This window comes from Manis pentadactyla, chromosome 1, assembly GCF_030020395.1.
Source record: "Manis pentadactyla isolate mManPen7 chromosome 1, mManPen7.hap1, whole genome shotgun sequence".
Classification (NCBI taxonomy): domain Eukaryota; kingdom Metazoa; phylum Chordata; class Mammalia; order Pholidota; family Manidae; genus Manis; species Manis pentadactyla.
The window spans coordinates 136,917,968-136,930,843 of record NC_080019.1 but is presented as its reverse complement, the minus strand read 5'-3'; positions in this window follow the sequence as shown (position 1 = coordinate 136,930,843).

Here is a 12,876-nt window from a genome sequence, read left to right as displayed (position 1 = left end):
CAACACTGAATGTGTTGGCACCTTGATTTTGGACTTCCCAGCCAGCAGAACTGTGAGAAACAAGTTTCTGTTGTTTATCAGCCCCCCAGGGTCTGATATTCTGTGAGAGCAGCCCCAACTGATCAGCACCCTACAACTGACTGCTGAAAGTATAGGGCTTTACAGGCAAAGTGAATGAAAAATTTTTGTAAGAGATTATTTTTACGGTACAGGCTTCTTCCTTTGGGAACTCAGTACCATAGTCCTCCTTTCCTACATCCCTTTTATCCACCTCACAGTTAGATAACTATTCCTCTGAAATCTCAAAACATAAAGGGACTTCTTATATCTCTGAACAGTCAACTATTTGTCCTGCAACTGTTCCTTAGATGAATAGCTCTCTTCAGTTACTCTCAGGGATACAAGGTGTTGTTAAGCCCCCTTTTGTCAGACACACATGTCTATGCTTGGCCACCCTTGGGGATTCAGGGTGCTAACTCCCAGAATAGTGGCTGCCTTGAGGGAATATGCAGTTTTTCAGGCAGCTGGATTGACATGCAGAGGAGAAAAATGCTATATAATTCTAGGGTACTGCATAGCAGGGCATGCTATTTACTCCTTTACTACTACTTTTGCACAATTTTTGTGTAAGTCCTGCTATTTTTCCTATGTGCACATATCAGACTGGGAACTGGTTTATCCAGGATTATTTGGTTCTGTGTGTCCCCAATATAATGTTAGTCAGCTTTCTTGATGGCTGTCCCTGTTTATTTACTCTTCCACAGTCACTGGAGGATTCTCTTGAATCATTCTGCAGCCTATGAGACATGGGGAGCAGGTACAGCCATGAGCAGTCAGTTAAAGAAACTGGTTTCGAAAACTGTTCCTCTGTGTTCATACAAATTATTGTACTCAAATGCATCTTGGTTTGGAGAAGGGGTAGCTATACATTGGTGGGTGATTTTCAGGATTCTAATATTTTCACTGATCCCTCTGGAGAGAAAAACTCAGAAGCCTAAGGACTATCTTTTTGGTTGGTTGTTTGTTTAAGCCCCACATATTTGTCCTGATGTCTTTTGCTGCAATTTGTCTGCAAGTGTAAAATTACTCCAAATTATTTACTTCTAGTGACTTCAGACTTCAGCTTGCCCAAGATCTCATCTCTCCAAGTAAGGATGGCTCTTTTACAGTCATGGGACAAATCCTTCCTCTCCTGCTGGGATTCCAGTATGGAGGACACCCTCTCCTTGCATGCCAAGCCTTGGAAGGCTGTCAGTGGTGGGGAAAGGAGGTCCTGCCTCTCCCATGTCCTGTGAACATACCCACATCCCTCGCTTTTTTTTCCCCAAATTGGGAGTATTAGTGAGCTTCATTGGAACTTTCTACATTTATTTACTATAAAATTAAAAGACTTCCTTGAGAAAAGGAGTTGTGTTTCAGCTTAGATGCTATTTTTTTTAAGTTTGATCCAAATTGTGCTGTATCTGATAAAATTTCCTTAAGTTTGTGGCATGTGGTTTTAACGCTTTCCTACGTCCAGTACTAAAGGGGTTTCCCTTTGTCTTCTGGCTTTTATTTATTTATTTTTCTGTTAGGTTTTGGCACAGGGTTATTTGCAAGCCAGTTCTTAAATTTCTATTATTCCCAGATTTCCCTTTCATAAGTTGCCTAGACAACTTTCTGAAACTTTTGTATCTTGACACATCTAAATGATGACTTATCTCAAATATTCATTGGTGAATTGTTACTTTTTTAGTGACCTTTTTTACCAGTTTGTTCTGCATTAATTGCTAATTTTGCAGTTGCTACTAATTGTCAAAATGAATGAGAATGAGAAATGAGAAACAAATGAGAAAAAAATAAGTGCAATATCATTTAGTTCCCATTCTCTGTGGACAAGATGATATTCCAGAGTTATGGCTTCCCCAGCATGAGATTCTTACTAATTCCCCTGCTAGCCTGAGATTATTAAAGACATAATCCTTCCTGTAATCTCATTATTGCTATGAACTATTTTAGAATACGTATTTTGTAGTCTGAAGTATTAGAGAAGTGTCAGCCTAACTGCTTCTGGCAGAGTAAATGAAGTACAGCAGATCACCTGAGTGTTACCAATATGACTCATAAAATTCCCTCCCCAGGGAATTTAAAATAAGGGCCTAGAGACTAAGTCCATTAATTGTAGGAGACCGGACTGGAATGATGCAGATCTCCCTTCATTTCAATGTAGCTATACTGTGGTTCATATAAAAGCTTATACATGTAGAGAGAAGCTGGCTTGTAGAAATAAATGGAAACTAATGCAGAAAAACATGTGGAGATGAACAACTATGTGGCTCCACAGCTCTGATTAATTCGTATATTTTTGTGTTTTTTCATATTTTCTACAACCATGTTCCTATAGTTTTGCATTGTTCCTATATTGTTCCTATATTTTGTGCACTTATGTTCTCTGTATTCTTATGATACATCTTTTTAAAAATCTAATTTGAGTAGGATCTTTTTTCCCCCAAAAGATGGTTTCTGACAAAGACAGCCTTAAACTAGGGATAAGAAATCATGTGTTTAGTCTCCATTCTGTCTTAAATCTGCTGTGGTCTTACCATGAAGAATCAGCTCTTTCTTCTCTCTCCTCCCATAGTATTATTCATAACTCTGCTACTTTACTTTATGTATGTATATATACTGCAATTACTTATTTGACCATCTGTCTCCCTCACAAAGGGGAGGATTTTGTTATTTTCTTCTTCATAACCTCAGCACCTAGTATTATGGTGGGCACATAACACTTTCTCAACAACTTTTGTTAATCAGTAAACGAACCACCAACTATGTGGGGTACAAGACACATTGTGATTCTTGGATGCAATTTGCTTAGAAGGAAATAGAATATAGGATTCCTGAAGTTTCAACTACTTCTAGGACTTTGCCATTGATTTTAAGTTTAAAAATAAAACTGTTAACTTACTAGCAAAAATGAGTTTATTTGGGAATGGTGAAGAATTACAGCCTGGGACAAGCAGGGTATGGCAGACAAGAGGCATGTGGGGAGAACAAAGGAGAGGACCACTCATATCTTGAGGAAGGGGCTGAGTTGGGAGCGCTGTTCTAAGCAAAAAGTCCGCTGGAGGAAACTGGCAGTTCCACATATTGTGGTATCTCACTGGCTGAACTGTGGCACTCTGGGCTATTGCTGGGGGTGGGGAAGGTGGAAACCTTCCTTTCTCCCGCTGGGTAGTAAAGTAATCTTCTTCCATGGGGCCTGCAGTTGAGGAGGAGAGGTAGGGCAGCAGCGCTTCCACCGCTGGACTCTGCAGCCATGTCAGTGGGGCTTCCCTTAGCTGATCTTCACAGCCTCTCGGTTTCTTTGGCTGACTTGCACGGTTGTTTAGTATTCCTTTCCTGTCTTCAGTATTTTCTTGAGGAGTGCTTTCTTGTCTATTAGGAAACAAAGTATTTTCAACATTTTGGATTTTTTTTTGTTTTTCTCTCACAGATGTTTACATACGTTATCACTGGAAGTGGTTTAAATAAATGCTATAGAGGTGCTTCCTTTAAAGAAAAAACCACTTCTTTTCTGTGTGATAAGTACATAAGATACAGAGAAGAACATAAAAACCCTCATGAACTCATTTCCTGGTTTCCACAACCATCAGTATGTGGCTCATTTGACTCCTCCTCTCAATCTATCCCACCCTACTGTATTATTAAAATAAGCAAACCTTAGCACATCAATTTGTAAATATTTCAGTAGCAATTCTAGGATTTAGGGGTTTAGGGTTTCTTTGTAAACAGTCAAATTGGTTTGTAATAATTTATATTAGGAAATGCACTTCTAATACTTTTTTCACTTACATTGGTATTCTTAGTGATTTCCAAATATAAAACCTAAAATTTGATTGATTTTAGGAAAATGGCAACGATTAACAGCAAAAGACAATTATAATTAAAGTGTACCAAATATCTTACTATCCTTTTAGCAACTTCTCCTACATTTCTAAGCTCTTTTTTCTGAACTTGGCTAAGATCATTGGAGAGCTGCAACTCCTTTCCATTGCTATACATTCCATTCTAGTGATATGTGACAATTCTCTCAACGTTGCATCACACTTTAAACTGTATAGCAAACCTTATTCCAATATAATAATATGGATTCATGTTTCACTCAGAGTAGTCTTTAAGAATTACCCAGGCAAGTCTTGCTCCAGCTGTTTCAAATTATTTTCATTTCATATGTCATGTTTAATAGCAGGGAGGAGACTGTTGCTAATGGATTTTTCTTGGAAATTAATCTGTCAACCTGGTGAAAATATAAAGTTTGAGCAGATGAGCAGAGATCCTTCAATTTAACATCCTAAGCATATTAATTCACTTAGCAAAAGCATAACAAGATTAAGTAATCGATGAGAATTTCCATTAAGAATGGGGAAATGTAGCACATACAGAATGGGATTAACAGCCTGTCAATGTGACAAAGTCATAAAATATTTTTTTAAATAAATTGAGATTTTAGGCAGTGATGGTTGGTTCTAATGATATGTCTAAGAACTGGGGACAGATGGATACTGGCAGTGTCCAGGCATTAATGTAGTATTTCACGATGTAATATTCTATATTGAGTCTGTATTTGTGCTGCTGGAGTGAGGGGAGACCTTTTCCTGTAAGCCAGATATAAAATAAGCTTTTCCATTTCTCTGATGGTAACCACTGAAAGGATTTTCAAAAATTACTTTAGGACCTTGGAACTGGATGAATGTATTCAGGACCCAGAATGCTTTTTATTAACAGCAACTTGAAGAAATCATCCTCCATTGTGTAAACAACATAGTTTTTAATCACAGGTACAAGATGGTTACAGAATCAAAGATCATAATGGCATACCAGTCTTAGAATGGGTAGCCTCAGACAGGTTTTGGTATTTCTCTGCCTTTAGTTGTTAATCTTCTGTTTTCTCTAGCATTTAGTCTACCAGATTATTTTCACTTTTATTTCTCACTCATAATTTATTTCCTATTCTCTTTGCACTTACACACAACTCTCGCACTGCAGCATCAGCTTAAAAGCTGCTGTAAATTACTGTCAGTTTGTTTATATTTTTATTTTCCATAACTTTAATGGCTCTTGAGCATGAACTTGAAGTCAAATGAAACTTACAGCTTTAGTGTCCAGATCAGGGTAGCTTAATTTACCTCTTGTGTCATGTGGGTGGGTCTCCAGTATAGAGAGTGGTCGTAATCTTCTTTCAACCTCCATCCATAGCAACAGATATTACCTCCACCTTTTTATCTCTACATACCTCAAAAACATATTATATTTTTGGATTATTATACCTCCCACTATAAAGAAGTATGAAACAAAATTTTGTGGAAAATGGGAAAGAGACATATCTTAAATAACGGAAGGGAAGATGTTATTGTTCTTTCCTACTCTCAGGCTTTGAAGTGGGTGTTTATTAATACATAAAAAGTGAGTGTTCATTCATACATAGTATGAATTAGGTTAATAAAAATGTTTTCCTCTTACTGAAACTGTAATTCCTCTTCTGAATCTAAGAAAAAAACAGGCAAGGGAGAAAAACTGTAGCACTAAATAATTTGTTCTAGCATTTTTATGATAGCAAGAAATAAAAACCACCAAACAGTACATTACAAGCAAATGTTTAGGTAATGGTTAAGTAAATTTGGGGAAGTATGTTTAATATGCTATTTGTTATACATTTAAAATGACAGCAAAAGTTATGTAAATTTAATGAAAATTGACATTCATAATCACTGTTATATAAAACAAAAATAAAAATCAAAGTGTTTAAAAATTTTAAAAAATTACTGTGGTTATGTTTGGTGACATAATTATGGATAGTCTGTTTCTTCTACTTTCTTTCATTTCCCAGTTTTCTATTACACAAATGCAATACCACCACTTAGACTCTTTCTTGGAGAAGGTTAAACAACTTAATGTAAATAAGTGCCATGCTGTAAGCCTAATTCATTTTATATAACCTAAAACAGCAGCTTGCCATCAGAAGGAAATGTAATTATTTAATTATTTTGGGATATATGACATAAAAAACATAGTAAATGTTACTGAGAGAATCTAGGTGGTGGAGAATACACGTATTTATTGTAAAGTCTTTTCAACTTTGTTGAAAACTTGAGATTTTTTAAGAAACAATTATTGGGGCAAAAACAAAAATTTGCTGTAAATTTTAGGCAATCAATTTACAAATAAGCTTTTAGAGAATCATTTCTTTATAAGTGGTAGGCTAACAGCATATGCTCCATTATTATTAAATTTATAATTCTATTTTCTCTTATTTATGTAGATGCAAAATAGTCAAATATTATGAATTATGTAAGTTGATTTGTGACATTGAATGGTTTTCCTCTTGTCATTGTTACTCTAAGTTTGCTTCTGTCAGTTATTATTTTATTTCATTTTCTCCTAAGCAGCACCTTCTGTATTATTTTAAAATTGTATTTGCATGTCGATGTACTATTTGAAGAATTTATTTATAAAAAAGCAAAAGTACATCTTTCACAAATACTGTAAGTATGTATTCACATGTATGAAATACATTATGTCCATTGCATACAAATTAAACATTTTCAAGAAAATGGTAACCAGTTGTTCTCCCTCTCTAGTGATTCTACAATGAGTAGAATGGGATAAATATATAGCAGGGAGGGTTCCATTATGCACTTGTATTTAATGTGGGGACATTTCATATTTCAGTGAAGTGATACGTGTGTGTGTATGTATACACATATATACATACATATATATCACTGAATATAGAATCTATGTTAATTTTATGTTTATATAACTGAGTATAAAAATAATTGACTTGAGAAATTCTATCTGAGAATGTATGTTTACTAAATTGACATAGTCAAATGTAGAATTTTTCTTTTTATGAGCTAATAAATTGAGTGTAAAAGTCTAGAGGCAGTATATATTCACTATCCTGTTAGGTAAAGGGAAGATAAAAAATTATATTATTACTAATGTGCTTTAAATATTTTTAAGTCATAGTTTTGTTTTTATGCACATAGATTAAAAAGATGAATTAGGCTGATGCTTACCAAGGAGACAGAAGACCTATGTAAATACCCATAAAGGTGTCTTTCTAAATTGGCACTGTTCTTTGGTAAATATTTGGTACTAGACTTTAAACAATCCTTTGATGTTGTAAGTTGGTTAGGATTTTGCTTTACTTAGTATAGTGATAGGAAATAACCCAATGATATAAAAAATTTGTATTTAAGTTCCTGAGTCCAGTTTTATCTAGAGACATCCTTTTGGTTCTTTGCCTATAAACACATTGGGTGTCATTATAATAAAATTGCTCTCATATAAAAAATATTTTATATATATAGACCTGGTGATAAAAAATTTTTTTAAAGGTGAAAGTTTAATACTAATCTATATAATACAAAAATATGTTTGCATTTTAGTTAACATTAAATCTGCCTGTGAGTAACAGACAACCCAAATAATAATAGCTTAAACAAGACAATGGTGTATTTCTCACCTTCAAGAAGTCTGGAAATCAGTTCAAGCTTGCTTTGTATTCCAAAAGAGACTGCAATTCCTTCTATGTTGTCATTCTACTATATATGGCTTCCATTGTCAAGGTTTACTGTTTTATCCAAGATGGTTGCTGACATCCAGCCATTGCAGTTGCATTCCAGCCATCAGGATGAAAGAAGGCAATAAGAAATACCACTTTCCTTTAGACACACTTCCTGAAATTTTCACAGAACACATCAGCTTATATATCATTAGCCAATATAGTCATATACTCACACCTAAGTACAAAGGAGTCTGTGGGATGTAATCTTCATCTCTTCAGGCAGTGTACAGAATGCCTCCCACACCCAAAGATATTCATGTTCTAATCCCCAAACATGCAAATATGCTTGCTACTTTATATGACAAAAGAAACTGCTGCTCTGATTAAGACTCTCCAGAGATCATCCTAGGTCACCCAGTGAGCCCAATCTAATCGCTCGGGTCCTCAGAAGAGTGAAGCACATTCAAAGAATGAGACAGAGACAGAGACAGAAGCAGCGGTTGGAATGAAGTGTTTGAAGTTGGAGGAAGGGTGAGGACTCAAAGGTGAGGTGGACTCTAGAAACTGGAAAAGGCAAGAAAATGGAGTCTGCCTCACAGCCTCCAGAAGGGACCTGCTCTGTCAACACTCTGTTTTAAGCCACCAAGTTTGTGGCAAAGTTTTACAGCAGCAAAAGGAGACCCTTGCACTCACTAAGGAGGAGAAGGCAATGAATATTAGGTTCATTAGAAGACTGCCACGCATTTTCAGTGACATATCCTTTGTTCTATCTGAATTCTTTTTATATTTGGATTCAGTACTGTGTCATCTGGTAGCCTGAGTACTTAAATTCAGTTTAAACAGCTGGTAATTAATTAAGTACAGCACTTATGTAGCCACCAGGGTCGGGGGTGGAAGCCACCTTCAGGCAATTTGTTTAGTGTTGGCCTTCATACTCCTTAATCCCAGCATAGGCCAATCTCAATGAGACCTAGTGGAAGCCAGTGAGAGAGCTGGGGCTGGAGAAGGACAAAAAGCTTGGGTCTGGTGGAGGAGGATGGTCAGAGGCTGGAGTTTGTCGTGCTGGCTCTTTCTGTCAGTGGCTGATATTCTGCTCCCCAGGCTCCTCCTGCTGACATCTAAGTGCTCCCTCCATTCCCATACCCACCTGAAGCCTGATGGTTTCTGTCTGCTAATCTCACCTCAAATGCTATACTCTCCATTTTTTCAGGGATTTTGGCTGTTATTCTTGACCCTAAACTAGTCCCCAACTCAGATTTTATTTATTTGGTGAGTATTAACTCTCCATTGTTGATTTCAAACTTGTCCCCGTGGTAGGGAGAATAACGAGCCTCCGAAGATGTCCATGGCCCAATTAATCAGAACCTGGAAGTATGTTACCTGACGTGACAAAGAGGAACTATGATTGCTGATGGAATTAAGGATGCTAATCAACCGATGCTGAGATTATCCTGGATTATCTGATTTGGCCAGTGTAATCACAAAGATCCTTAAAAATGGAAGGTGAAGGTAGAAGGTTTCAGAGTCTGAGGGAGATGGGATTAGAGAAGAATGGCCCTAGAGATGTTAAATTGCTGCTTCCAAGGTGGAAGAACAGGTCCTGAGGTGGGGAATGCAGGCAGCTTCTAGAAAGTGGAAAAAGCAGGGAAACACTCTCCTAGAGCTTCCAGAAGTAACATAGCCTTGTCAATGCCTTGATTTTAGCATACTGAGACCTATTTTGAACTTCTGACCTCCAGAACTATAAAATGATAAATCTAGGTGGTTTTAATTAAGCTACTAATTTTTGTTAGTTTGTTACAACAGCCATAGGAAACAGAGATATCTTCCACCTATTTAAGAAAATACTCAAGAGTTTAAAGGTTAAAGTACTGAGCAGTGGAGACATTTACAGGTACAGAGATCCCACTGAAAGAAACAGAGTAAATACAGACTACAACAAATTTTGCTTTACTGTTTCTGACATCAAAGGTATTTTGGTTGCAGAGTATTCATGTTTTGATGACAACAGACAAATACATGTAAAGATATAACATTTTTCTTTGGACTCTAATAGAGCTGGGATTTATTGAGTGACCTAGCTTAGAAGACATTGAAGAACACTGAAGACCATTCTTTTAACCAGGATTTGGGAATAAACACAGTTTCTCCTTGGGTCCAAAGGGAGCAAAGTGTGTGTTGTGACTCATAAAGGCATCTCAGAGAGCCTGCAAAACTATGTATTTAGGGACCTTGCTTTTTGAACGCCTTCTTAATGTGGAGATACCTCCTGGAGAGGGAACCTGAAAAGTTATTTCAGCTGATGAAAAATCAATGTTCTGGTTGCAAGGAGAGTAAAGTAGCTGCTTTCTCTTTTGGAAAAGAAGTCTTTTAGACAGAGACAGCCTTAATGAACATGACCATGTCCTGCTCTTGGCAAATCCCAGGGAGGAAGACAGGTAATGGTCCCCACTCCTAACAAAGAGGAAAGTTCCAGGGTGCCATTCCTCATTACTTCAGGCAAGTGAGCTTGCATAGTTATTGCTGGGTCCTTTCCCACATGCAAAGAATGAGAACCAAACTTTCAGCAACAAGTCCCAGCAAATGAGACAACACTGTAAATATATCTACTTTGTATAAAATGCTGTGGGCTTTATCTACTGCAGGCCATGGTCTGAGGACCTGAAAAGGAAAGTTTGCTTACATGGTGGAGGCTCTTGATTTATTCACTTAGATGGGTATTAAATCAGCAACCTCTTACTAATATAAGTAGTCAAAAGTAATAAGTCCTTGAAGAGTTAACATCATTCTCAAAATTCAGATGTAAGATTATCTTTGGCCAAATTCTACTTTGTTGATTCAGGTGGTAATCATATGTTTTCCCTAACATTGGCAGGAGGCTCTCAATTCAAGAGCCAGACTTGCATCACTTTCCTGATTTACATCTGCCAAGAGAAATTCATGGAGAGGACCCATTCATCTCTACTTTTTAATCCTAAAAACAATTTAAAAAATTTTTAGCTTTTTTCACACTTCTTCACCACCATGGTATATTAATCTTCAAAATTCTGAATCCTAAGAAAAGGAAAACTGAATTTATTCTAAAATCTGTTTTGATTAGGATATTATTAGGAGACTGAGGGAACTAACATACATCAAGTACATATTTTGAGCTGGACACCAAGGAAGATATATTAACACATTACTTCATTTAATCATCCCAACAACATTGTAGAACAGGTTTGATTTTCTCTGTTTTATAGAGGAATAAATTTTACCTCAGAGAGCGGAAGCCAAGATTCAAATTTATGTTTCTTTCCCATGCTTATTCTTTCCCATTATATTACTTTACTACTTATTTTATCTAATTTCCACCTCAGAAATACTCATTGCTAATTATTTTAGTGAGAAATATGTATGGGGAAATATTTTAATCTCTACAACTCCATACTGAAGATTGATGATATAAATTTTAACACTTCCTAAATATTAACTGAGAATGTGTCTGCATGATCTTAGCCGTCTGGAAGAATGTGGAAGAAATAAAGTGAATAAGCCAAGTGTTTCCAAATACCTGTGCATTTGGTGTCATTTAGCTAAATGATGCATATGCTTAGTGTTATTTATTTTTTAATGTTTTACTTAGTTATATTTGTTACTAAAAATCAAGTGAAAAAGAAAAGGACCCCATTCCTTTCCCCAATTCCATTAATCAAGGAGCAGCCACTCCATGTTGGTGGGTATCCTCCCAAGTATTTAAAAATTATGCTTATAAATACAGCTTGCAAACACACAAGTGAATTTATACTTATAGTTATGTGGTCTGCTTTTGGTTTCTACTTAACTGTATTTTGTTGATATTTTTCTATATGGATAACTATCCCATTTCCTTTTAATGTTTGAATGGTGCTGTTTGTGATGTGTTATTTGGAGCTGAAGATGGTGTAATCTTGTAACTATTATGAAGATCATCAGTGCTCAAAATATTTTTCTGTTCATAGAAAATCTTAAGATGAGTAAAAATAAGGAAGTACATATAATTTATTTTATGTTGCATGTCCAGATTCACTTATGAATTGCACCGTTACTAATGATGGTCTTACATTTAATGTTTCTTCTTTGGCAAGTTCTTGTTGTCTAGCAATAAGATTATATTAGTAAGGATTGTATTTATTAAATGTAGTAAATTGTGCCTTTAAAATGTGAAGATGTTTTTCTCATATTACAAGAAGCTACTCATGGCCCAGCTACCAAACACCTTTTAGGAATATGAATTAGAAGAGTGGGTAACAAGAATCACCTTCTAAGCTCAGAAAGGCCTACTCCATTTTTCAGGAGAAGGTCAAAGCAGGATACTACTGTGGGGTGAACTGAGGATATTCAATTTAAGGCAACAGAGCATAGAAGGCAAAGCAGAATCTTCATCAGCATATGTCAAGGCAGGGTTCAGCCTACATTATTTCCTAAGCATAGGAAATAGGGCAATGGCAGGAGGGATCTCTGGGTCGATAGCCCTCAACTTCTCCACCTGTTGAGTCACACTGCCTGAATCTGGCTTGCTGTCTTTCTGTCTGTAGAGTGCAATTGTCAGGCTGGGATCACCAGCGACTACTGGAAATTCCCTTCACCACTTTCACGTTGGCTTCCCTGACTCTGAAATCTCATATTATCCTCTTTTTTTGTTTTCTTTCACTGTGATGAAGCTTATCTTCCACTCTATATTTTTTTTTTGAGAGGGCATCTCTCATATTTATTGATCATATGGTTGTCAACAACAATAAAATTCTGTATAGGGGACTCAATGCACAATCATTAATCAACCCCAAGCCTAATTCTCAACAGTCTCCAATCTTCTGAAGCGTAACGAACAAGTTTTTACATGGTGAACAAGGTCTTACATAGTGAGTAAGTTCTTACATGGTAAACAGTGCAAGGGCAGTCATCACAGAAACTTTCAGTTTTGATCACGCATCATTAACTATAAACAATCAGGTCAATTATGATTATTCGTTTGATTTTTATACTTGATTTATATGTGAATCCCACATTTCTCCCTTATTATTATTATTATTATTTTTTTTTTTAATTTTTTTAAATAAAATGCTGAAGTGGTAGGTAGATACAAGATAAAGGTAGAAAACACAGTTTAGTGCTGTAAGAGGGCAAATGTAGATGATCAGGTGTGTGCCTATAGACTAAGTATTAACCCAAGCTAGACAAGGGCAACAAAACATCCACGGATGCAGAAGATTTCTCTCAAAACGGGGGGGGGGTGAGGTTCTAAGCCTCACCTCTGTTGATCCCCAATTTCTCACCTGATGGCCCTCCTGCGACTGTGCCTGTCT